The sequence below is a fragment of the Saimiri boliviensis genome, chromosome 11 (assembly GCF_048565385.1).
Source record: "Saimiri boliviensis isolate mSaiBol1 chromosome 11, mSaiBol1.pri, whole genome shotgun sequence".
Taxonomy (NCBI): domain Eukaryota; kingdom Metazoa; phylum Chordata; class Mammalia; order Primates; family Cebidae; genus Saimiri; species Saimiri boliviensis.
The window spans coordinates 118,734,348-118,759,072 of NC_133459.1; the positions used below are offsets into that span (position 1 = coordinate 118,734,348).

The 24,725-nt window shown below is 40.3% G+C and overlaps 1 long non-coding RNA gene across 6 annotated transcripts in view; it reads right to left on the bottom strand.

Moving 5' to 3' along the window:
* LOC141580349 (uncharacterized) overlaps positions 1–24,725 on the bottom strand; it is a 71,484-nt gene that overhangs the window by 27,607 nt on the left and 19,152 nt on the right. Inside the window, exon 3 of one of the 6 annotated variants that reach the window (XR_012512595.1) lies at positions 1,603–5,284. The exons of 3 other annotated variants lie outside the window; for them this stretch is intronic. This is a non-coding gene — a long non-coding RNA (uncharacterized LOC141580349). Of the gene's footprint in view, positions 1–1,602; positions 5,285–6,081; positions 13,906–24,725 lie in introns of those variants that run through there. 2 more of the 6 variants (XR_012512594.1, XR_012512590.1) reach the window with 2 other exon arrangements.

A 24,725-nucleotide genomic window follows, 5' to 3' on the forward strand; every position in this document is an offset into this window, starting at 1 on the left:
TTTTATAAGCTTCAGGCCTTGCAATACCTAGATCTACTCCTGAGTGGTCTAAATTGCCCTTCTCTTATCCTGGATACTGTAATCATTTTCTATGTGTATAATTTGATCAATTACTAAGACTGATCTTTTTACAATTTATAGTTTTGAAATGGTTGCTAACCCTAAATCACCATAGGTATTGCCGTAAGTCATTTTAAGAGAATATATAGAACACCTCAGCAAACTGACATTCAGATCTTTTTCCAAGAGTTCTCTAATGGCTCTAAAGCTTTCTATAAATGTTTCTATAAAAAACATGTTTATGGTGACTTTCTAAATTTTCCTTTTTCCCTGCTAGCTATGTAAGGATTTATCAGCCATCTTTAATTATCTTTTTAAAAGAGTGTGTGTATACTAAGGACTTTATTCATCCAGTAAATGTTAATACATAGAGTTTAAAAAATGTTGAAAATTAATGACCTTTGACTTAGTTAATAAATAATTCAGTGATAAATGTTGAATTGATATGAATAGAATCTATTACTTAATGGAACACAAGATGCTGATTTTCAAAGTGAAGATCTAAAGTTATCATGCAAATAATCATCATTTATGGGGAAACTTTCTTTCTGACGGAGTTGTGGACTGACTGGCAAGGTTAAGGTTGTGTTCCATAATATATTACCATGCCTTCCGAGCAGCTAAAAAGAAAGAAAGAAAAATGTTCTTTGACCAGGCATGGTGGTTCAATGTCTATAATCCCAGGGGACCCCAAGCAAGGCAGGTCGCTTGAGCCCAGGGGTTCAAGACCGGCTTGGGCAGCATGATGAAACCCTGTCTCTACAAAAAAATTGCAAAACTTAGCTGGGCATGTTGGTGAATGCCAGTGGTGCCAGCTACTTGGGAGGCTGAGGTGTGAGGATCACTTGAGCCCAGCAGGAGTCTGAGGCTGCAGTGAGCCACAATCATGTCACTCCACTCCAGCCTGGGTGACAGAGTGAGACCCTGTCTCAAAAAAAAAAAAAAAAATCTATGTTGCAGGTGGGGAAGGAGCCAATAATATGCACCTGATCTGATGCAGGGCCAGAATCCGAGGCAGATTTCAGGCGAGCCCACTTAACTTCCTCCAATCAGCATAGAGGATTTGTGCTTGGAATCAGTGTGGAGATTCCAGAAGCTGTTGTTTTGACAGTGGTGAACCTCAAAGCACAGGCCATGGAGCAAGGAAACAATGGTGGCTCTGTAGCAAACTTGTGGACATTTCTGGGCTACAATAATTTCCCCCCTAATCTTTGAGCCAAGCTTTTGGAGAACTTCTTAGAATATGGAAACTGAAACTTTCCTCGTCCTTCAAAAAAAGATTGACCCTGCCATAGAGGGAGAGAAACGAGAGATAGCTCTGTGGTCTCTTCTCCGGGAGACACCTGAGCCCACAACCCTCCTTGTTAACTGTGAAGGAGACCAAGTTTGTAGTTGGTAACTTTGCTTGTCCCAGAGCCCATATATTTGTAGGTCATTTAGCTTATTGACCTGAATGTTCTCATCTTTAGGGGAAAAAAAGTAGTTTAATTAATTCACAATAAAAATCCTCCATTTCATAGAATACCGATATAACCCAGACAGAATCGAATGTGTGATGTGATGCCGTCATCAGCATGCAGCAGCCTTAAAAATTAGAATATCTGACCTTAATATGTGGGAATCTATCAGGATTCCATTGTCAACGTGTATATTTTTCAATATTCTTCTCTGAGCTGAAATCATGTCATTTATATGCAAATGACCACATCTTCAGCAGCTGCTGCTTCTCCGTTGAAGCCCAGGGACTTATTTGCACTTAATAAAGCCTCATAAATAGGTTTTTCCTCTAAATGGGTGGGGGAGCTGGAAACCCATCACAGCCTTTTACAGTTACAAGCTTCTTTTTGTTTTGAAAGCGAGAGCGGCCACCTCTAACAGGATGGTTCTCAGTTGTTGGAGAAACACAGTTCCTCATCCAGCTGCTCTCCCCTTTCCCTCCTTGGAAAAAGATGCCCTTTTCCTCAATTGTGCATTCTTTCCCATTGCAGTTGTAGGTATAGTACAATCTCCAGTCTGGGTTGGAGTTTAATCCAGACTTTATTACAAGGAGAGGTGTCCTCTAAGCACAGTCTCTTGGCAGGTGGTAAGAGCAGGTGTTCAGCTGGGAAAGACACCCCAGCTCCCTTCAGGCCGCCCTGTCTGGGGGGAGCAGAGGGAGGAGGGGTAACTCCTGAGCAGGTGGAGAAGAATTTTTCCTTTTATGAGTTGTAAGATTCTCTTTTAAAACACTCTATATAGGGAAGGGACAATGTGTGAGGATTATTTGTGCACTCTGATTGCCCAAACAACCGTAAGAGAGCATTGAGAACTCACCTTAAGTCATGTGATAATCACATAGTACTTCTTCTGCCCTCATCCCCACCATCACCCCACCCCCATTTTCATCGCTGGTCGTTCTTTTTCAAGAGAGCTGGATGGAAAAGAAAATGATTGTATGTACTTGGTGTGCACATATCATGAATTCTACCCATTTTCTGTTAATGCTCCTATAAAAATCACCCATGCTTCTACTGTGGGTTCAATAGAAACATTCCATTTACCATTTAAGACATGTTTTTTAAAAGCAGAAAAATATTACAGGATAATTGTCTCTTGCCGTTAGATGCAAGACAAACCTGAGGCACTTATGAAAAATAAGTAATGATGGGAAGCAAGATTGTTTATTTTTAAAGCACTGGCTCACTGGCTGCTGATTTGGTAATAATGACCTCTTATCCTTGTCAGAGTAATAGACTGTTCTGGAGCTTCATTTCTGGTGTGTGAGCAACTGGCATAGTAGAGATGATTATACTGTCTGATAAATGTACATAATCACTGAAGACACTGGTTGACAATACTATTATTAAATTGTCACCAGCTTGGTAAAGAGACACACATCTCTGCCATACCAACCTATCAGAGATGTTCATAACTGCAAAAACCTCCAAGCACAATATTAATCTAGAAAACTGAAAACACACACATACTCACGTCCACCTCAAAATTCAGACACTGGAAGCAAAGTGCTGCCAGGGATGATTTGGAGGGGAATGACACCTGGCCCTATAGGTCAGGAATCTTGGGGTCTAGTCTCATTTCTCTGAGCCTCAGTTTCCTTAATTTTAAAAATCATTTCTGTACCCTAAGTTATTTATATGCCTGAATATATACACACACACACACACACACACACACACACACACACACACACTTCATACATACATGTACAGTGATACCTAAGAAGTTTTTAAGTGTATAAATGTATATATAAATTACAAAGCTTCTTAGTTTTATATGTATACTTACAAAACCTCTTAGATACATCACTCAGTCTTCCTTTCTTTTTTGTTTTAGAGACGGGGTTTTACTCTGTCACTCACACTGGATTGCAGTGGTGTGGTCATAGCTCACTGCAGCCTCCAGCTCTTGGGCTTAAAGGAGCCTCCTGTGTCAGCCTCCCAAACTGCTGGGGTTACAGGCATGAGCTACCATACCTGACTCAATCAGTCTTAATCTAGAGGATAAGAATCACTGGAAAGCTTAAAAACATGCAGGTGCTCCACCCTCACCCCCAGAGATTTTAATTTACTTGGTTTTAATCAGGCACAGGTGTCAGTATTCTTACAGGTCCCCAGGTGATTCTGGTGCTTGTAGTATGATGAGCTCTGCTAAACTTTATCCATCTATTGCTATTTAAAATCTGTTACTCACTTGCTTATCAAACTGTGGTTTTGGGGTCATCATTATCATCATCATCTGAGAGATTAGAAATTCAGAATATCTGGCTTAAACCCAGACCTGCCAAATCAGAATCTGCATTTTATTATTTATTTATTTATTTATTTTGAGACAGAGTCTCACTCTGTCTCCCAGGCTGGAATGCAGAAGTGGGAGCTTGGCTCACTGCAACCTCCGCCTCCCAGGTTCAAGCAATTCTCCTGGCTCAACCTCCTGAGTAGCTGAGAGTACAGGCGTGCACCACCACGCCTGGCTAATTTTTCTATTTTTAGTAGAGATGGGGTTTCACTACATTGGCCAGGCTGGTCTCGAATTCCTGACCACAGGTGAACCACCCACCTGGCCTCCCAATGTGCTAGCCACTGCATCAGGCCAGAATTTGCATTTTTAAAGAGATCTCCAGGTAATGAATGTGAGCACTAAAATTTGAGAAGGGCTTATCAGTAGAGACAGGGAAAAACTGGCCACCAGATAGTATTCCTTTTCAAATGTCTGCACAGTAGTCCACAATGTGAACCAGTCTCCCTTTGAAATAGTCAAGGAAGAGAAAGTGAATCTCAGCCCTCATGTGAATGGATGGCAGCTCAATTCAACTCAGTTCTGTTTCACAGGGAACGGCAGCTGAGCTTGGTAGCCGTGACTGCACATTTCCTGCGGTACCATTGCTGGTAGTACTATGGTCAGTCCCTGCCCAATCCATATCCAACATCAGCCTCCAAACTGGGCACAGGTGGGTCCACCCACCCAACCCCCACCGTGCCGCAGGACAGTGAGTGCCTTACAGCTGGGATGCTTACAACTGTCAGCCCTGTCACTACACCAGCTATAATCAGCAACATGAAAAGTTCCACTTCTGACGTTTAGGCCTCTCTTTAAAACACATGTTTCCTTATCCTCATTGCAGTGAGACTCTGCTGAACCACCTCTTAGATCCTTGGGCCATGTTTTAGTTGTAGGACAAAGAACACACAGGATCTAATGAATGACTGATTCTAGGATCTCAGTGTTGATCTAGTCCAGGCTTCTATCTGCAGAGTGGAATCCCCTCCACTAAGTCCTGTCAGGTGGTGGTTTTCTCTGTGCTTGAACATTTCTAGGGATGAAAGCAATGACTTATACTGAATGAGAGAGAGAGAAAAATACCCTTTTATCTGAGGACTGTGAGACCCTTTAAATGATCAGGCCCAGAGAGGCATTTAAAATGTAACACCAAGGCCGGGCGCAGTGACTCACACCTGTAATCCTAGCACTTTGGGAGGCAGAGGCAGGTGGATCACAAGGTCAGAAGATCAAGACAATCCTGGCCAACGTGGTGAAATCCTGTCTCTACTACAAATACACAAAAGTTACCTGAGTGTGGCAGCACACGCCTGTCATCCCAGCTACTCGGGAAGCTGAGGCAGGAGCATTGCTTGAACCTGGAAGGTGGAGGCTGCAGTGAGCTTGGAGGCTGCAGTGAGCTGAGATTGCACCACTGTACTGCCTGGGCAACAGAAAGAGACTCTGTCTAAAAAATAAACAAAATGTAACATTAATCACACCTCACTCGTCCTTGAGCTAAATAATTACCTCTTGAAGCCCCTTGCTATGTGAGCTCTAGACTAACTGATGCCAAGTAACCATAAAATGCCATCCACCCTGTGTTAGTCAATATTTGTTGCTATCAAGGAATATCTGAGACTGGGTAATTGATAAAGAAAAGCAGTTTATTTTGACTAAAAGTTCTGCAGACTGTAGAGAAAGCATAGTGCCAGCATCTGCTCCTGGTGAGGCCTCAGGAAGCTTCCAATCATGATGAAAGTAAAGGGGGAGCAGGCATGTCTCATGGCAAGAGAGGGAGTAAGTAGGAAGGGAGGTGCCAGACTCTTTTCAAACAGCCAGATCTCATATGAACTCAGAGCAAGAACTCATTCATTACCATGAGGAGGACACCAAGCCATTCATGCAGGATTTGCCCCCATGATGCAAACACCTCCCATCAGACCTCACGTCCAACACTGGGGATCAGATTTCAACATGAAATTGGAGAACACAAACATCCAAACTATATCACACCCTGGAGTTCAATAATATATAACCAGTAACTACCAATGTTATTTCTGTAAAATGATGAGAATTCCTGATGAACGACTTTTGTAATCACCCCCTCTCCTGATTTGTCCTTTTTTCTTTTAAAATCTTGAGCCTCTCTTTTTTTTCTCTGGAACACTCCCCAAGGCAACTTGGAGTATGTCCTTAGCTGTAGTACTCAATCTTTGTGCTTGAATAAACACTCTTTAAACAACCTTCTAATTATCTGTACACTCAGCAAAAAAAAAAAAAAAAAAAAAAAAAAAAGCCAGCCAAAGAATAAAGCAAAATAGCTGGGCAATCTATTCTTTTTATTTTTTAGATGGGGTCTCTGTCATCCAGGCTGGAGTGCAGTGGTGCAATCTCAGCTCACTGCAGCCTCTACTTCCCAGGCTCAAGAGATTCTCCTGTCTCAGCCTCCTGAGTAGCTGGAGACTACAGACATGCACCACCATGCCCAGCTAATTTTGTTTGTTTGTTTGTTTTTGAGATGGAGTCTTGCTCTGTTGCCCAGGCTGGAGTGCAGTGGCATGATCTCAGCTCACTGCAACCTCCACCTCCCCAGTTCAAGTAATTCTCCTTTCTCAGTCTCCTGAATAGCCGGGATTACAGGCACCCAACACCATGCCTGGCTAATTTTTTGTATTTTTAGTAGATACAGGTTTTTACCATGTTAGCCAGGCTGGTTTCTAACTCCTAACCTCAGGTGATCCACCCACCTCAGCTACTTAAAATGCTAGGATTACAGGCATGAGCCACCACACCTGGCCGATTTTTGTATTTTTTATAGAGACAGTGTTTCACCATGTTGCCCAAGCCAGTCTTGATCCCCTAAGCTTAAGCACACTACATACCTGCCTTGGCCTCCCAAAGTTGTAGGATTACAGGTGTAAGGCACCACACCTGGCCAGGGAGATCTGTTTCAACATACTTAGAAGCTTCTAAGAAAGGTTTTAATAAAATCACTTATTAACAAGAGGAAAACAAGAATGTCTAAAACAATTTTTTTTTTCACCAAAGGCACTAAACTGGATAAAACAATTTCTAAATTGAAAAATACTACCAACATTGATTTTCAGTTAGGTTTCCTACAAAGAACACATGTTTTCCTCTTGGTTCCCTCAGCCCCCATCCACCTGATAGGCAGATACTTTTTATAATTATATAATACCCTCATTTCTTTCTCTTAAAAGAGGGATAATCACTCTGTGGTTTACCCTCCATGTGCACGTTGAAAAATGTGCATGCTATTTCTCCTATTAATTTCCTTTTGTGAGCTGAGTTTTCAGTGAAACTTCAGAGGGTGAAGGGGAAGTTTTCCCTTGGCCCATACAGCTTTGGTGCTATGAAAAGGGTACCTGACAAACCAGAAAAGAGGTAAGAACTTTTAACCAGCCTTGTAGTCTCTCTGTCTGTGAAATCTGATTTGAGGCAAGAAAATAGGATCTGGAGGCAGGTGTTAGAAGCAAATGTTCAGTGCTGCCAAAGAAATAGCACTTGAACATAAATTTTCTCAGCAAGGCAATTTTACTTCCATTGAAGGGTGCATCTCATGGAAGGAGCAATGGCAAGAGCACACATGAACAGGGGAGGGGAAGAGGTTCTTTATCCCTGAAGCAGATAGCCCCTACTGTTGTGTCATTCCTGTATTGGCTAGGGTTGGACCACCACAGTCTAAGATAATTCTGATTGGCTGTTTTAAAGAGAGCAAGGGTAGGAGCCAGAGTGGCAGAGTAAGCAATTTTGGAGGAAAAGACAGTTATAGAACAGGTAACTAAAGGTGACTCAGGTCAGAGCAGGTGACCAGGAGTGACTCAGGATGGAGAAGGTGACCAGGATGAGTCAGGATTCTAAATATGTGGGTGCAAGTGGGATGTGCAGTTTTGGCAAGAGGAACAGGTGCAGGTAACCAGGGGAACAGATGTGAACTACTGATTCGAGCTGGCTGGGAGGCTGTTTACTGAAACTAGGGCAGAGGGAACAAAGAGAACAAGGAAGTTAAACTTTAAAATGGAGAACAAAGAATAAGAGAGGTGAACATACTGACATACTGATTCTTTAAAGAGAAACTTGGAACTCACTGTATTTAACACAGGTAACATAAGACTCATTCACACTTCAGCTATGACAGGAAATATCTTCTACATAGGGCATAGGCCAAGTAAATGACCTTGAAACTTTACTTCATCCTCTTCATTTACATAGGGTGTACTCCCAGTAACCAGTGGAATCCTCTAGCGGGTATTTAAACTCCCAAATAGTCTGTAACAGGGCCTTTGAGCCCTTGTGCTCAGGCCTGCTCCCACATTATGAAGTATACTTTCATTTTAAATAAATCCCTTTATTCTTTCCTTGCTTTGTTTATGCGTTTTATCCAATTCTTTGTTCAAGACGCCAAGAACATGGACACCCTCCACTGTTAACATATTTTGCTGATCCAGCCCAGAGGAAGAGGTAAAAAAGTTGTGGATCTATTCTTCTCCTTTCTCATTTTTCTTTCTGCTCTGTAGAGGGAAATCTCTTTTTCTTTCCAACCCAGGACACTTCATGGGGAGCACCTGAACATGGAAGCAACTGCAGGTCTCTGGTCATGGCAAGTGAGACTAGGGGGTTTCCACGTGGAGAAGGCTGACCGCCACTGCTGGTTTGCTTAAGGACCCTGGGTCTTTTTCATATTCTTCCTCTTTATTTTTCAGTCTTTGAGTGGCTGTTTTCTACTACTTCTTTGCAAATTGAGGGCAATTGGCTGGGGTCACTTCTTAGTATTGCCCAAAGGAGTAGGAATGAATAGGAATAATTGCCCTGACCTGAAGGGGAAAGGACTTTTTAAAAAATATTTTCTGCGGGTGGTCCTTGATTCCTACGTGCAGCACAGCTTGGAGCAAACTCGTACATGTTTTAGGTGACTTAAATCTTTTTGTATTGTGCTAAATTCTTCCCTTCCTCTATTCAACTGGCTAAGGGCAAAGGAAACCCACCCAGCCCCCAGTGCCTAACATTAAAGTTCATGGAACAGGAGGCATGGGAAAGCACGGCCTTATCCAATTATAAGAATGCCAAAAGTTGAGGAGTACACCCAGGTACCAAAGGAAAGCTCGTAGTAAGCTCTGGGGCGGTGGGGGGGGGGCTGCATGCAAAGTGGCGCTGGTGCCCACCTAAGTAAGCCCCAAGGTATCTGGAACTCTAAGACTGGACTCCACAGAATGCCGTGGGGGATCCTCCAGCCCTCAGACTTTCCAAAGAGGACACTCTTGGTAGAGGTTTTGAGATCTAATATTAAGCTCTTCTTAGAATTTTCTCTCGAAGTTGCAATGCTGCTTGGATCCAAAATTGTTTAGAATCTGAAGTATACTGTTTAATGGGAAAGTGGGATGGTGTTGCGTGTATCCAGGCTTTTGTGCTGCTGTTCCAAGAGGGGGGCCTGGTTAGCATGTGACACCCTTCTGTGGTACCGTTTGACCCTCATGCTCCTTGGAGTCTGGGAAGGGTTAGCCCTAAAAATCAAACTGCCATGGAGACTGCTTTACCCAAAATTTTGGTTCACAGCTTTCCTTGAATTATCTATTGGGGCAAAGTGAAACTGGCAAGCTTGTATTGCTATCTCATGGCTAAGGTTCCAAGCTATTGGATCTTCATTTATGTGTGTGTGTACATGTCTAGATATGTTTATTTGTATGTGCACTTATTATTATATGTTGTGTCTGCCATACTGGCTTGTAAATAAAAGAGCATTCATAAATTAAGTAAATAAGTCTAAGCAATTTTCAAGTTCACATGACTTAAGTATAACTTTACTAAACAAGCTAGCTTTAAAATTATTGGTGGAATAAAATTAAAAAGGCCTTTAGAATTGTCAGCATACATTTTGTCTGAATTTTATGTTTGTCATTGCTAGATATTTTTAAATGTCAGTGTTAATTCAAGTGGGGAGCTGCTTGGGGTGAGCCTGCCTGCCATTCTCTTCAAAGTCTCACTGAGGTAAATGTGGATGTGATGGCTTCCTTTGGAAAGGGTCATCAGAAACTCGAAAGGATGCAACAGTTTGTCTCCCACCTGTGATCGGAAAGCCTTCGAGCCCCTCCTGGCCTAGAGTTGTCCCGCCTTTCTGGGCCGAACCAATATTTGTTTTACATGTGTTGATTGATGTCTCAGGTCTCCCTTGTTAAAAGTAAAAAATTAAGTACAAAGTATAGGATAATTGTTTTAGGTAAACTTTTAGTGTAAATCAAAATAAAATTATTTTCAATGCTCATTTGATATCTGGGTCATTTCCTATTTAAAAAGAGTTGTAATGTGGAGGAATATTTCTAAAATTGTGGAATTGTTCTTACCTATAAATATCCATATCTAATAGTTCAGGATTTCTTGAGTTTTAGGGTTTCACTAAAATTTTAGTTTACTAAGGATAAAATTCTAGTTAACGTGTAATTCTGTATATGAAATGTGCTAGAAAGGGTTATGTTATTTGTGGAAAAATAATTTTGTCTTATTCAGAAGTTATCTAAAAGTTAGTTCAAATTACAGATTTGAAAAGGTTATTTATGAAACAATGTAGTAAGGAATTAAGTAGGGAAGAAAGGAGTGGAAAAAGTTTAAATAATAAAATATTCTTTAAAACCTGATAAAGAATGGGAAACATTTGGCTAATTAACATTTTCATAATTAAAGCTGTTAGTCTTGATTAAAGTAAGAAGTATTGTAAAAATGCATTGGCAGCTTGGCAATTCTTTTTTAATATAGTTAAGCATGAAGCTGGATTTAGTGTGAAGCCAAATTTCACATACATGCTTGCATTGCTTCACACTATGTTTACTGTTTTGCATGGATAGTGCTAAAGTACCTACTGGTCATATGCCTAAAGTGAATTTCTTGATTACACAGAATGTATAGTGATATTGGTGAATTTAAGGATACTGAATTCCATATTAGAAATAACATATTCAATATGTGGGGTTTTGGGGGCCCTAGATAACACTGTAGCCTCCAGGGCAAATTGAGTATGAAAGTTTAGGGTTGGTTTTTGTTTGTTTTTGCTTCTAGTATTCATTTGTTTGCTGTTTATTCTCCTCTGGCTTTGCTTGTGTATCCATATATATAAAAACCTGCTGGTGGAAAGCTGTTGTTTGGTTCTGTGAATAGTTATTTCGTTTCCTATGCATTTCTAGCAAGTTGTCATTCATTACTTTTGTCTAGAATTCCTAGGCTACTTTTGTCAGGCTGCAGGAATTAATGGAGCACACCAGCTTTTTATCCCTAAGCCAACTTTTCAGATTTTAGGCTTCCTGATTCTTTAAGTATGTTGAGTATACCCTTACAAATAGAATTTCAATCATATTTCTCTCTCTGCCTAGTTTCTCCAAAATTTATAAACTGTGAATATTCTTAATTCATGGCAATGTGTTTGTTTGCATACAGTCAAAACAGGGTCACCAGGGCCACTCAGGGAGAGAGAACCAGAAACTCCGCAAACTGGCAAAAGGGAAACAGTATCTTACCAGTCAGTCTCTGACCACTTTTGCTCTGTGCAAACTGGTTAATCTCCTCTGTGAAGTTTTAAGTTAATTGGTTTAATAAAAAGAACTTAAATCAAATATTTTGTCAGAAAAGTAGAAAGTGTAATGCTTTTTCGTTCATATGACTTTGCTAATCTTTGGGAAGTAAAGACAGTTTTAAAGATTATTGGTAAAATACAATTGTCTTCCAAATATAAACGTGTTCTAAATTATTTTCAAACATTAGGTTTGCTAAATGCTTTAAGGTCATAAACTACTTCTTCAGCTTTTGGGAATTGTTCAACTCGACTGCTTTCTAGCTAGGTAAGACACCTGGGACCATGCATGTGGAGTTGGCCACGCCGTACCTATGCTGGAAACAGTCAAACCTTATCCGAACATAACTTACTAGGTTTTACATTAAAGTTAAAATTTCCAGGAGTCACCACTGTAACATGCAATTAAGACTATTAGAGACAGTTTTACATGCAAGGTAAGAACAGTAGAGTGGTTGTGTGTGTGTGTGTGTGTGTGTGTGTGTGTGTGTGTTTGTTTTAGAGATGGAGTCTTACTCTGTCATCTAAGCTCGAGTGCAGTGGTGCAGTCATGGCTCACTGCAACTTCCGCCTCCTGGATTCAAGCAATTCTCCTGCCTCTGCCTATGGAGTAGCTGGGACCACAGGCACATACCACCATGCCCAGCCAATTTCTTTGTATTGTAGTAGAGATGGGCTGGTCTCAAGCTTCTGAGCTCAATCTGCCCGCCTCAGCCTTCCAAAGTGCTAGGATTACAGGCGTGAGCCACCGTGCCTGGCCATATGTGTGTTTTTTAAGATTATAAAAGGTTTTTGCTCCTTTAAAATTTCTGTCATGAGTTTGGTAAAAGAATATAATTAATGGTAATCTGGAATTCCAAAATCAAACTTCAGTTTCAAAATTGTCTTCCCTAATGCCTGGCTTTCTGGATGGATCAGAGGGCCCCTGAAAACATCCAGAAAAGAGGGAAACAGGATTATTTGATGTGTTTAGGTACATGGGATTACCAGAATGCTGTTATATCTTCTTTAGGTTATATTTTTGTGGATAATACTAATACATATTCCAAAATTGTATGGGATTTCTAGAATTCTAATGTCTAAGTATTTGCTACCCATCACAATTATAGTTATTATGTTAAGTTATTGTAAACCACCAACTTTCCTTATATAAAGCTACTAACCAAAATAAAACAAAAAATTAATTGAATATCAAGAAAATATTTTCATGTTAAACCAGTTAATACTGAAATTGCTTAAAATAGTTTATAACTAATGCTTGATCCCATATTCCCGGGAAAACAATTAAAGCTTTAGGTACGTTTGGTGGGCCATTTAAACATTTTATAAAGGGATTTCATTCAATTGTTATTTTCAGTGCATGTTTTCTGGTTGTTTAAAAGCTTTCCCATGCAAGAGGGCTGATGTTACAACAGTAGATTATGCTACAGCATATTTTTCACCAGGTAAAAGCTAGCTTTTAATGGTTTGAATCTTCTGGAAACATCAGAGAAAGACTGTCACTGCCATCCACACTACTACAACACTTAGGGACCTTGGGCTTTGGGTTCATGGTCTCACAACTGAGAAGGGTCCCTCTGCACTTTTGGAACTGTGCACCCACTGGAACCCTTGAAGTAAAGTTAACCAGGAAATTTCTCCCAAGAAGAAGATGCCATCCTTGATGAGAACAGCTTTTCCCAAGTTCACAGATTAAGACTTCTACTGTCAGGAAACTCTTATCTTTGAATGTTTTTTCTCTCTTATGCCTCTATGAACAGTAGAAGTGGAAAAGGGGTCTGTTATGTACACTAATGGGGTGTACTTTTATTTGTGAAAGAGTTTGCAGCAAGCCTTATACATGGATTACTTTACACTTTGATAGATAAAAGATGAAGGTCCAATGTAGGTAAGAAACTTTAATGGTACATGTATTACCTCAGAATCAGTCAAAAACAAAACATTGGTTCTCGCCTCTTGACCCACATCATGGGTAAGAACATTGCCGGGGGGCCTTCACTCTTCTAAAGGGCATCATTTGTTAGGTCCTTTTTCCATGGTTTAAAGTAAAAGAAGCAATGATTAGAAATGTATCCTGCACAATATGCTCTACAGCAAATTCTACTATAAAGGCTACAGTTACACAATAGACTTTAAATTGTCTTGTGAAAGTCATGCTAAATAATAGAATTAGCTAAACAGAAAAGTACCTATGTAGCTGCTGGTACTTGAGGCCTATTCAGAAGTACATCTAATGAAGATTATAGAAACTTAGTGATAAGAGATTGACAAAGAAATGGCTTAGTTAACTGAGTAAACTTTATCTAGCTCATTCTTTGATCTATTTGATTTCAGGACGTTTGGTTTATGGGGCCCTTAGGCAGGAGCATACTTCAAACTCTTGGTATTATCCTCCCAATCGTCATAATAATAGTCTCCCTGGTGCACTGTGTTCTCTCAAAGGTTTAAATGCTTGCATGCAGCCATCTCTAGAATGTCATACGGTCTCTCTTCAACTGAAATAACAGGAGCTGAAAGAAATGTGCAACTGTGAGGAAACCTATAAATGATGTGCTGAAACCAGAAACTCAAAATGATGGTAACTGAGAGCGGCACTGAGGCCGTGAGTTTTGATCACACTCTCACCCAAGTGAGAACCTGACCGAAAATGGGGAATTTTTTTAAACAAAATTGTGGGAGGCCATTGTTTTGGGCTAAGCTCATGCACTAGGCCCCAACAAACAAATCCAAACCAAAATGGAGTTGCTCATGCTAAACCTTTAAGGAAACACATAGATTCTAGAACCAGGTTTTGGTTTTTTTCTCCTGCAAATCTCTATGACAAACATTTCTGACAGCATCGGTATCCACTCCCTGAAGTTGCCATTAAATTTTTTAAATCAAATTAATTCCCTGTCACTTAGAGACCATCAAGCTTCAGATGATCATGCAACAAAGGTTCCATTCAGTTCCAGATGAAGACACCACCCCTGGCCATCACGGAGCTACCCTACCTCCACCAGACTGAGCCGGGCAAGAGTTCTGTGATCCCACATAGGTAGGGACTACGCCCCAAGCCAGCATGAAGCAGTTACAGAAAAAAAGACAATTGGTCCCTCTGCCTCCCTTAAAGATTTATGGGGATCATATCTCTCAGGGGGAAGATGAGGCAGGAAAATAGGGTCTGGAGGCAGAGAACATAAGGCCGATTCACACTTCCGCTGTGACAGAAAATATTCTCTCCATAGGACATAGGTCAAGTGAATGACTTTGTAACTGTACTTCATCCTCTCCACTTACATAGGGCATACCCCAAGTAACCAGTGGAATCCTCTAGGGGGTATTGAAACTCCCAAAGATCCTGTAATGAGGACTTTGAGCCCCCAAGCTCAGGCCCGCTCTCACACTGTGGAGTATACTTTTATGTTCAATAAATTGTTTCATTTTTTCCTTAGTTTGTTTGTGCTTTTTGTCCAATTCTTTGTTCAAGACACCAAGAACCTGGGCACCCCCCACCGTTAACAGATGGAGTGGATGTTACCATCCAAAATCATTGTTTGCCTGTGTTTCCTCTGCAAAATGTTGATTAATGAGAGAAAAGGATTTGTGTGACTAGTCTTGGGTGTAGGGACTCTGGTATAATTTTTGCTATAATAATTGGATTTTCTTGCTATTGGAATAAGTACACCACTAGAAATTCTAACCATTGGTGGTTAAAAGATGGATTCTTCAAATTAAAATAACTCCTAAATTAAAAAAAAAAAATCTCTCATTCTAAGCAATTGCCTATTTGTACTTTTAGGAGATCAGAAAAAAAAATTTTTTAAGACAAATAATAGTATCATGGCTAGCCTTAGAAATTCTGTCGGTGGCTGGGCACAGTGGCTCATGCCTGTAATCCCAGCACTTTGGGAGGCCGAGGCAGGCAGATCACGAGGTCAAGAGATCGAGACCACCCTGGCCAACATGGTGAAACCCCGTCTCTACTAAAAATACAAAAATTAGCTGGGTGTGAATGATACTCTTTGTCTCAAAAAAAAAAAAAAAGAAAGAAAGAAAGAAAAGAAAAGAAAAAAAAGAAATTCTCTCGGCAAAATTAAAGAGCCAGAATCTGACCTAAAACAAAGCTCAAGTCTTTCCTAAGTTCAAACAGCCTACTTTGGAGCTGCTGTGGGACTCAATGAAGGCTGCTCCGCCATGTAGTCTGGTAGTTAAAATTCTGTGTTTTCACTGCCATGGCCCGGTTCAGTTCCCAGACAGGGAACCAGTTCCTGTGGTTTGATATTTGTGTGACTTTTGACGTTTTGGAGCACCCATTTGTTATCGATCGTTTCCCCTTCTATGAACAACTTTTGATTTCCTGTCTTCTTCCATCTCTAGGGGCAAACAGCTTTTGGTCCTTGTATATAAATCACCAGCTAAGAAGCTGAGACCCTGAAAAATATGGCCAGATCAAGGTGGGTTGTTTTCCTGTTGTGACTAGCAAAAGCATCTTTTCTTTGAACCATTTTTAGGGTGGTTCTGGATCTTGTAAGAACTGCTTTGCACCTCACTGGAGATGCCCCATGTGTCCTTGGTGAAGGTATGTTTGTTAAAGCTTATTGGTTTAGTGAGTCACTTGGAGGGTAGCTTTGGTTAAAAAAAAGTTCAAAAGTCTGGAATTTCAGCTGTTTTTCCTGGCTAAAATCTGACATAAGATATTTAAAAGAATTTTTTAAAAGGTGTTCTATGGTCCGAGGTCAGCTTAGTTAAAAGCTGATATTCAAGCCCTTTCTCCCTATTTGCTGTCTTCAGTGTTAGATGAAGAAATCTAGGCCAGGTGTGGTAGCTCACATCTGTAATCCTGCACTTTGGGAGGTCAAGGCAAGTGGATCATTGAGGTCAGGAGTTCAAGACCAGCCTGACCAACATATTGAAACCTGTCTCTACTAAAAACAAAAAATTAGCTGGGCCTGGTGGCACATGCCTGTAATCCCTGCTACTCGGGAGGCTGAGGCAGGAGAATCACTTGAACCTGAGAGGTGGAGGTTTCAGTAAGCCAAGATCCCGCCATTGCACTCCAGCCTGGGCAACAGGAGCAAAACTCCATACCAAAAAAAGAAAAGAAAAGAAATCTAGAGGGAACTTCTAATGACTCAGACCCCTTAGGTAATACAGAAAGAGTCACCACTCATTTGCTTTTAAGGTCTTAGTCTGAAGAGTCGTAGACACGCTCCTCTCAGGTCTAAAGCTCTACTGTCTTTTACATCAATTACCCGATCTCCTTGGCTTTTAGAGGTACCAGAGATTATTGGTGAACCATGAGACAATCTTGTTTTGTATGTAGGATGACTGGTGGATCACTGGTGAGAGCTGCATTCTCGGGGTGGGGGGTGGGGGCGCTGACAGTTGTTGTGAAATTGCCTTTGCAAAAATCATAACTGAGAAAATAATTTTGTCATGAAAGAGATCACACCTAACCAACCCCATCTTCCTTCTAACCTCTAAACTGTCTTTGTTCATTCCTGGATGTAGGCCAAACTAGCCTTGGGAAGGAATTTAGTTTATAGTTTAAATTCTGAAACAAAATGGATGATAGCCCTTTCCCCCCAAAAAAATCTTTCTTGCCTGGGAACCAGTCTGCCTTTGTAGGACTAACAAATTAGCTACAAAATTAGACATCACTGTGTAGGGGCCACGCAGCCTCTGGCTGCAAGAGTCTGAACCTCCCCAGATTGCTCCTGGGAATAACATCACTGTTGTAAAATCTAAGATCAGTGCTTGAAATATTTTGCAGGCCCTGCATTCCGATGCAGCAGATGACACCACCCAGACTGATTATCCGGCTCAGACAGTTCTGCGATCCCACTCAGGAAGAGAAGTCAACAAGAACTCACTTCCCCTCGTAATCTCATCTTCAACCCACCCAATCAGCACTCCCCACTTACTGAGCCCATACCCACCAAATTATCCTTAAAAACTCTGATCCCCGAATGGTCCAGAGGACTGATTTGAGTAATAATAAACCTCCAGTCACCCCACACATCCGGCTTTGTATCAATTACTCTTTCATGATTGCAATTCTCCTGCCTTGATAAACCCATTGTGTCTAAGCAGCTGGGAAGGTGAATCATTGGGTGATTACAGTTGCAATGAATGGTAGTTACTACAAGGAAATACTCATTTCCTTGTGCATTTATTGTTTTTTTATTTAGTCTTTTTTTACATTTTAATTTAATTTAATTTACAATTCCAGAATACATGTGCAGGATGTGCAGGTTTGTTACAAAGGTAAATGTGTGCCATACTGGTTATATAACTGCCCAAGGGGTTCAGCTTACAGTGCTGCCTAGGCAGAACCAATTTATCAAGACAGGGTAATTGCAACAGAGAAAGAGTAATTCATGCAGAGCTGGCTGTGCAGGAGACCAGAGCATATTTTTGGTTTGTTTTTGTTTTTGTTTGAAACAGGGTCTCACTCTGTTGCCAGGCTGGAGTACAGTGGCACAATCTCAGCTCACTGAAACCGCCGCTTCCTAGGTTCAGGTGATTCTCCTTCCTCAGCCTCCTAAGCAGCTGGGATTACAGGCACCTGCCACCATGCCCAGCTAATTTTTGTATTTTTAGTAGAGACAAGGTTTCACCATCTTGGGCAGGCTGATCTCAAACTCCTGACCTCAGGTGATCTGCCCACCTTGACCTCCCAAAGAGCTGGGATTACAAAAGTGAGCCACTAGGCCTCGCCCCAGAGTTTTACTATTAATCAAATCAGTCTTCTTGAGCATTCAGGGATCAGAGTTTCTGGTGGGTAGGAGGTAAGGAAGTGGAAAGTGCTGATTGGTCAGGTTGGAGATGGAATCATAAGGGGTCCAAGTGAGTTTTTCGTGCTGTTTTCTGTTCCTGGGTGAGTTGGCAGAACTGATTGAGCCAGATTACTGGTCTGTGTGCTATCAGCTGATCCATCAGTAAAGGGTCTGCAAAATATCTCAAGCTCTGGTCTTAGATTTTACGATAACGGTGTTATCTCCAGGAGCAATTTGGGGAGGTTCAGACATTTGAAGCCAGAGGCTGCATGACCCCTAAACTGTAATTTCAGATCTTGTAGCTAATTTGCTAGTTCTGCAAAGGCAGACTGGTTTCTAGGCAAGAAAGAGGGTTTTGCAGGAAAGAGCTGTTATCAATTTTGTTTCAGAGTCAAACCACGAGCTAATTTCCTTCCCAAAGTTATTTTGGCCTATGCTGAAGAATGAACAAGGACAGCTTAAAGGTTAGAAGCAAGATGCAGTCAGTTAGGTCTGATTTCTTTCACTGTCATAATTTCCTCAGTTATAATTTTGCAAAGGCAGTTTTAGTTTGCTACACCTATCAACTAATCACCTAGATATTAAGCCCCACATGCATTAGCTATTTATCCTGAGGGTCTCCCTCCCCTCACCCACTCCCAACAGGCCCCAGTGTGTCCATGTGCTCTTATTGTTCAGCTCTCACTTATCATCGAGAACATGTGGTGTTTGGTTTTCTCTTCCTGTGTTAGTTTGCTGAGGATAATGGCTTCCGGCTCCATCCATGTCCCTGGAAAGGACATTATCTTGTTCCTTTTTATGATTGCATAGTGTTTCGTGGTATATATGTACCACATTACCACATTTTCTTTATCCAGTCTATCACTGATAGGCCTCTGGGTTGATTCCATGTCTTTGCTATTGTGAATAGTGCTGTAGTGAACATACATGTGCATGTATCTTTATAATAGTATGATTTATATTCCTTTGGGTATATACCTAGTAATTGGGTTGCTGGGTCAAACGGTATTTCTGCGTCTTTTGAGGAATCACCACACTGTCTTCCACAATGATTGAACTAATTTACATTCTCACCAACAGTATAAAAATATTCCTATTTCTCCACAACTTCCCTAGCATCTATTGTTTCTTGACTTTTTAATAACCACTATTCTGACTGGCATGAGATGATATCTCATTGTAGTTTTGACTTGTATTTCTCTAATGATCAGTGATGCTGAGCTTTTTTCATGTTTGTTGGCTGCATGTATGTCTTCTTTTGAGAAGTGTCTGTTTGTGTTCTTTGCTTACTTTTTAATGGGGTTGTTTTTTTCTTGTAAATTTGGTTAAGCTCCTTGCAGATTCTGGATATTAGATCTTTGTAAGATGGATAGCTTGCAAAAATTTTCTCCCATTCTCTAGGTTGTCTGTTCACTCCGATGATAGTATCTTTTGCTGTGCAGGGCTCTTTAGTTTAATTCCATTTCATTTGCCAGTTTTTGCTTTTGTTATAATTGCTTTTGATGTTTTCATCATGAAATCTTTGCCAGTATCTATGTCCTTAAATGTCCTAAATGTTCTAGATGTAGATGGCCATACTGCCCAAAATAACATATAGATTCAATTATTATTTTTTTTTTTTGAGATGGAGTTTTGCTCTTGCTGCCCAGGCTGGAGTGCAATGGTGCAATCCCAGCTCACTGCAATCTCCACCTTATGGGTTCAAGCAATTCTCCTGCCTCAGCCTCCACAGTAGCTGGGATTAGAGGCATGCACCACCACACCCAGCTAATTTTGTATTTTTACTAGAGATGAGGTTTCACCATGTTGGTCGGGCTGGTCTTGAACTCCCGACCTCAGGTGATCTGCCCACCTCAGGCTCCCAAAGTGCTGGGATTACAGGCATGAGCCACCACACCCAGCCTTATAGATTCAATGCTATTCCCATTAAACTATCATTGATATTCTTCACAGATTTAGAAAAAAACTACTTTAAAATTCATATGGGACCAAAAAAGAGCCCAGATAGCCAAGACAATTCTAGCAAAAAGAACAAAGCTGGAGGTATAATGTTGCCTGACTTCAAACTATACTACAAGGATACAGTAACCAAAACAGCATGGTACTGGTACAAAAACAGACACATGGACCAATGGAACAGAATAGAGATATCAGAAATAAGACTGCACCTCTACAACCATCTGATCTCCAACAAATCTGACAAAAACAAGCAGTGGGGAAAGGATTCCCTATTTAATATACGGTGCTTGGAAAACTGGTTAGCCATATGCAGAAAATCAAAACCAGACCCCTTCCTTACACCTTATATAAAAATTAACTCAAGACATATTAAAGACTTAAATGTAAAACTCAAAACTATGAAAATCCGTGGGGCCCGGGTATGGTGGCTCACGCCTGTAATCCCAGCACTTTGGGAGGCTGAGGTGGGTGGATCATTTGAGGACAGGAGTTCAAGACCAGCCTGACCAACATGGTGAACCCCCATCTCTACTAAAAACACAAAAAAATGAGCCACGCATGGTGGTACATGCCTGTAGTCCCAGCTACTCAGTAGGCTGAGGCAGAAGAATCACCTGAACCCAGGAGGCAGAGGCTGTAGCAAGCTGAGATCACACCACTGCATTCCAGCCTGGGCAACAGAGCAAGACTCCATCTCAAAAAAAAAAAAAAAAAAAAAAGATCCTTGTGCATTTAAATAAAAGTGAAGGTATGCACGCTTGGAGTCATGAGAGTTCTCACCACCAAGGGATAAAACTCTTATGGGGGAGGGGCTGTTCACAGAGGGGGCTGATTGACATTGGGTTACCTACCAGCCAGGAGATTGTCTTAGTAGTGAGGTACACTGGGGAAGCCTGTGTGATCTGGTGTCATGGTGTTTCTTTACTTCTTTTTTGGGGAGCCAGTATTCAATATAAAAGAGAGATGCTTGATTTTTAAAGATTTAGATGTGTTGTCCTCCAGTTGTGCCTGCTTTTTACATATTTAAATATTAGGCCCTGGAAGCTGCAAATATCTTCTTTGCCCTATTCATTAAAGGGCTCCACCTGAAGTAGTAATACTTTTTTTTTAGAGTCAAACTTTTTTTTTTCTTTTGAGCTATTTATAGCTTACAACAATTTGGGCAAAGTACACTTTTTTTTTTTTTTTTTTTTTTTTTTGAAACCAGGTCTTGCTCTGCCACCAGGCTAGAGTGCAGTGGCACAATCTCAGCCCACTGCAAACTCCACCTCCTAGGTTCAAGTGATTCTCATGCCTCACCCTCCATAGTAGCTGGGATTACATGTGTGTGCCACCACACCCACCTAATTTTTGTATTTTTAGTAGAGATGAGGTTTCACCATGTTGGCCAGGCTAATCTCAAACTCCTGGCTTCAAATGATCCACCTGCCTCAGCCTACGAAAGTGCTGGGATTACGGGTGTGAGCCACCATGCCCAGCCAAGTATATTTTTGTGAACAAAAATGGTGCCTTTCTCTCTACCTGATTCCTCCAGAATTCAGAAACTGTTTGTGAGTATTCTTATTTTATAGCAATAAAGGAATTTACATAAGTTCAATAATTATCTGTTTTCTTTTACAATAGGACATAATTGGAGACACTGGTAAGATTCCCAAGGCTTTGAGTGGAATGACATCTTTTCAAATATAACCAGACTGCTTTAAGGAATTAACTTGACTTTACAGGACTAGCCTGGTACCTTGTCTACATGGTTCTCTTACAAGGTTCCTGACCTTGTGGTAAGTAAAAAAATACTGCTTTCTGATAGGGCCAGGAACCTCCAGATATTTGGGGACCTCAAAAAGAGAGGAATTCACCCAATTCATAAGTAATTAAAGGTATTAAAGGCACAGTCTTGAGTTTTTGGCTTGGCTTTATAACTTCAAGAAGCTTTTAAAAGTCTAATCTGCAATTCCTTATGATTGAGTTCCAGCCAAACCAACTTAAAAAGGTGCCCCATTAACAGCCTATAAAGACAGAAAAAATAAATAAAAAATAAAACAGGAAGCCTATATAGCCAATCACTATTCTTGTTATATTTTATGGAAATAATCAGGCCAAATATAATACTAAAATTTATTTAGTATTGGTCTTAGGTAAATTGGTCCTACCAAAGATTTATCTATCTATCTTTGGTAGAAATGGGAAACTGGAGAGAGAAATTTAGTTTCAGAGAAAAACTATAGCACACCTGTTATTAGATTCTAGCCCAGACCATTGTTTTTGAGTTTTATTATTTTCCTACCAATTGGACTAAATCCTGAATTATTTCATGGCTAAAATAAGTTTCAAAAGAAGAACCTGGATTTAATTTTCTTCATGATGTTTTTAATTGGCTTTCTAAAGGAACAGATTTGGGTGTTTTTGTTTTTCCATTCTGGCATACCAATTCTCTTTGGTTATAATCCTTATGTGTTACTTCTGAGAAAACTAAAATCATGGTGTTTATGTTTCAACAGGCAACAGCAGCTACATAAATCAATGGCTTGACTGAGTTCTCACTTCTGCCACTCTGTGACGCCAACCCAAATCAGCTTTGGGGCGCTCTTTTAAAAAATCCTTACTGAGACCGCCTCTCCTTTCCCCCTTTGACATGGGATAGGAGTATCTGGAAACGAGCCTTCCCAGTGACAAGGGACACTTTGACAGTCAGATTTTGATCGTAAGTGCTTTCAAGAAGAAAGATTTTCATCAAAAGGGGGGAATAAAAAAGAAAAAAACCCTTTTATCTGAGGAATGTGAGTCTCTTTAAATTATCAGGCCCAGAAAGGCATTTAAAATGTAACACCAGTCATGTCTCACTCCCCCTTGAGCGAAATAATTACCACTTGAAGCCACGTTATGTGGGCCATAGACCATCTTGATGCCAAATAGCCACAAAATACCATTTAGCAATGTATAGTCAATCGCCACCCAGTGTTATTTTTTTAAACCAATGAGAATTACTGACAAATAACTTTGGTAATCAACCCTTCTCCTGATTTGTTCTTTTTTTTTTTTCTTTAAAACCTTGAGCCACTCTTTTGTTCTCCAGAGCAAGTCCCAAGGCAACCTGGAAGTGTGTCCTAGGATGTAGTCCTCAACCTTTGTGCTTGAATAAATTCTCTTTAAACTATATTCTGACCTTTTTTTTATTATTATTATTTTATATTGACATTCAAGGTCTTGCTCTTGAATAAAAACTTTAAATAATACATGCTTCTAAGACACATACCACATCCTCTGCTTGAAATTGAACTAAAGTAAAAGACTAGACTATTTTTGTAGACAAACTTCTTAGTGTTACACTTGATCTGTTGTTTCAGCCATTTCAAAATATTTTGAATTTGAATTTTGTAACAACATCATTTCATTGATCAGCATCTTACAGATGTCAGCATAGCAGTCATTGGTGAAACTGTTGAAAAATTTAGGGCTGAGGGATCACCCTCTAAGTTATTCCTCCTAATACATTTTTTCTTGATTTGGAATATTTCTTAACTAGCACCATTTCAGTTTTTCAGCAAGTTAAAAATCCCCCTCTCTGTCATAAGCAGCCCACAGTTCTTTCAAAAGATTGAAAAGAGATTCTTGGTCATGCTAAAATCCTAATACTCTTTGTACATAAAATTCTTTTGACTTCCAGTAAGTGGCCCTTTAAAAAAGGGAAAATGTACTTAGGTTGGTATGGCTTATTCTTACTGAACTCATACTATTCCTAGGATCACTACTTACTTTATAAATTAGAAAAACTATCTTTAAAATTATTAGTTCTAGTCTTATTGACTGTTCATTATATTTATTCTTTTTGCACTATTTCTTAAAGATTACTGATGTCATTTTACTTAAATCAATGAAAATACCAAATGATAAAATGAATAGCTATCATGTATTTATTATGTCCCAGATACTACGTTAAAGTGCTTTACACTGAATTATCACTCTAGCCCTGTGAGGTAATTACTACTGAAATTTATTACTGTCAAACCATTTGCCAGGAGAACACAGTAGATACTACATCTGACTCCACCAAAACCTGTTTTCTCAATCAATATGATATTACCATCCCTTGGGATACAATGATTTAGATGTGGAATTTTAAACAAGTTGGGCCTCCAATTCCTTATTATTTCTATCCTTTTCACTCAACTCTGATGGGCCATTTCTTTGCCCAGGGGGGATAAAGGTAGTAAAACAGGAGTAGAGAAGTTCTGCTTCTTCATTGTTGTATGTTAACCTAGCATCATTATTTTCGAGCTGTGGCCTTTCTCTTCCCAGAACTCTTTCTGATCTGAATTTAATGTTTTCTTTAGCTTTTTTTTTTTTTTTTTTTTTTTTTAAGGAGATGGTCTCACTCTGTTGCCCAAGCTGGATGCAGTGGCTCAACTGTAGCTTACTGCACTTTGACCTCCTAGGCTTAAGTAATCCTCCTCCCACCTCAGCCTCTTGAGTAGCTGGGACTATAGACACACACTACCATGCCTGACCAATTTTTAATTTTTTTTGTGTGTGTGGAGTCTTGCTGTATTGCCCAGGCTGATTTCCAACTCCATGCCCAGCCATTCTTTAGTATGTTTGTCTTGTTCGAAGCT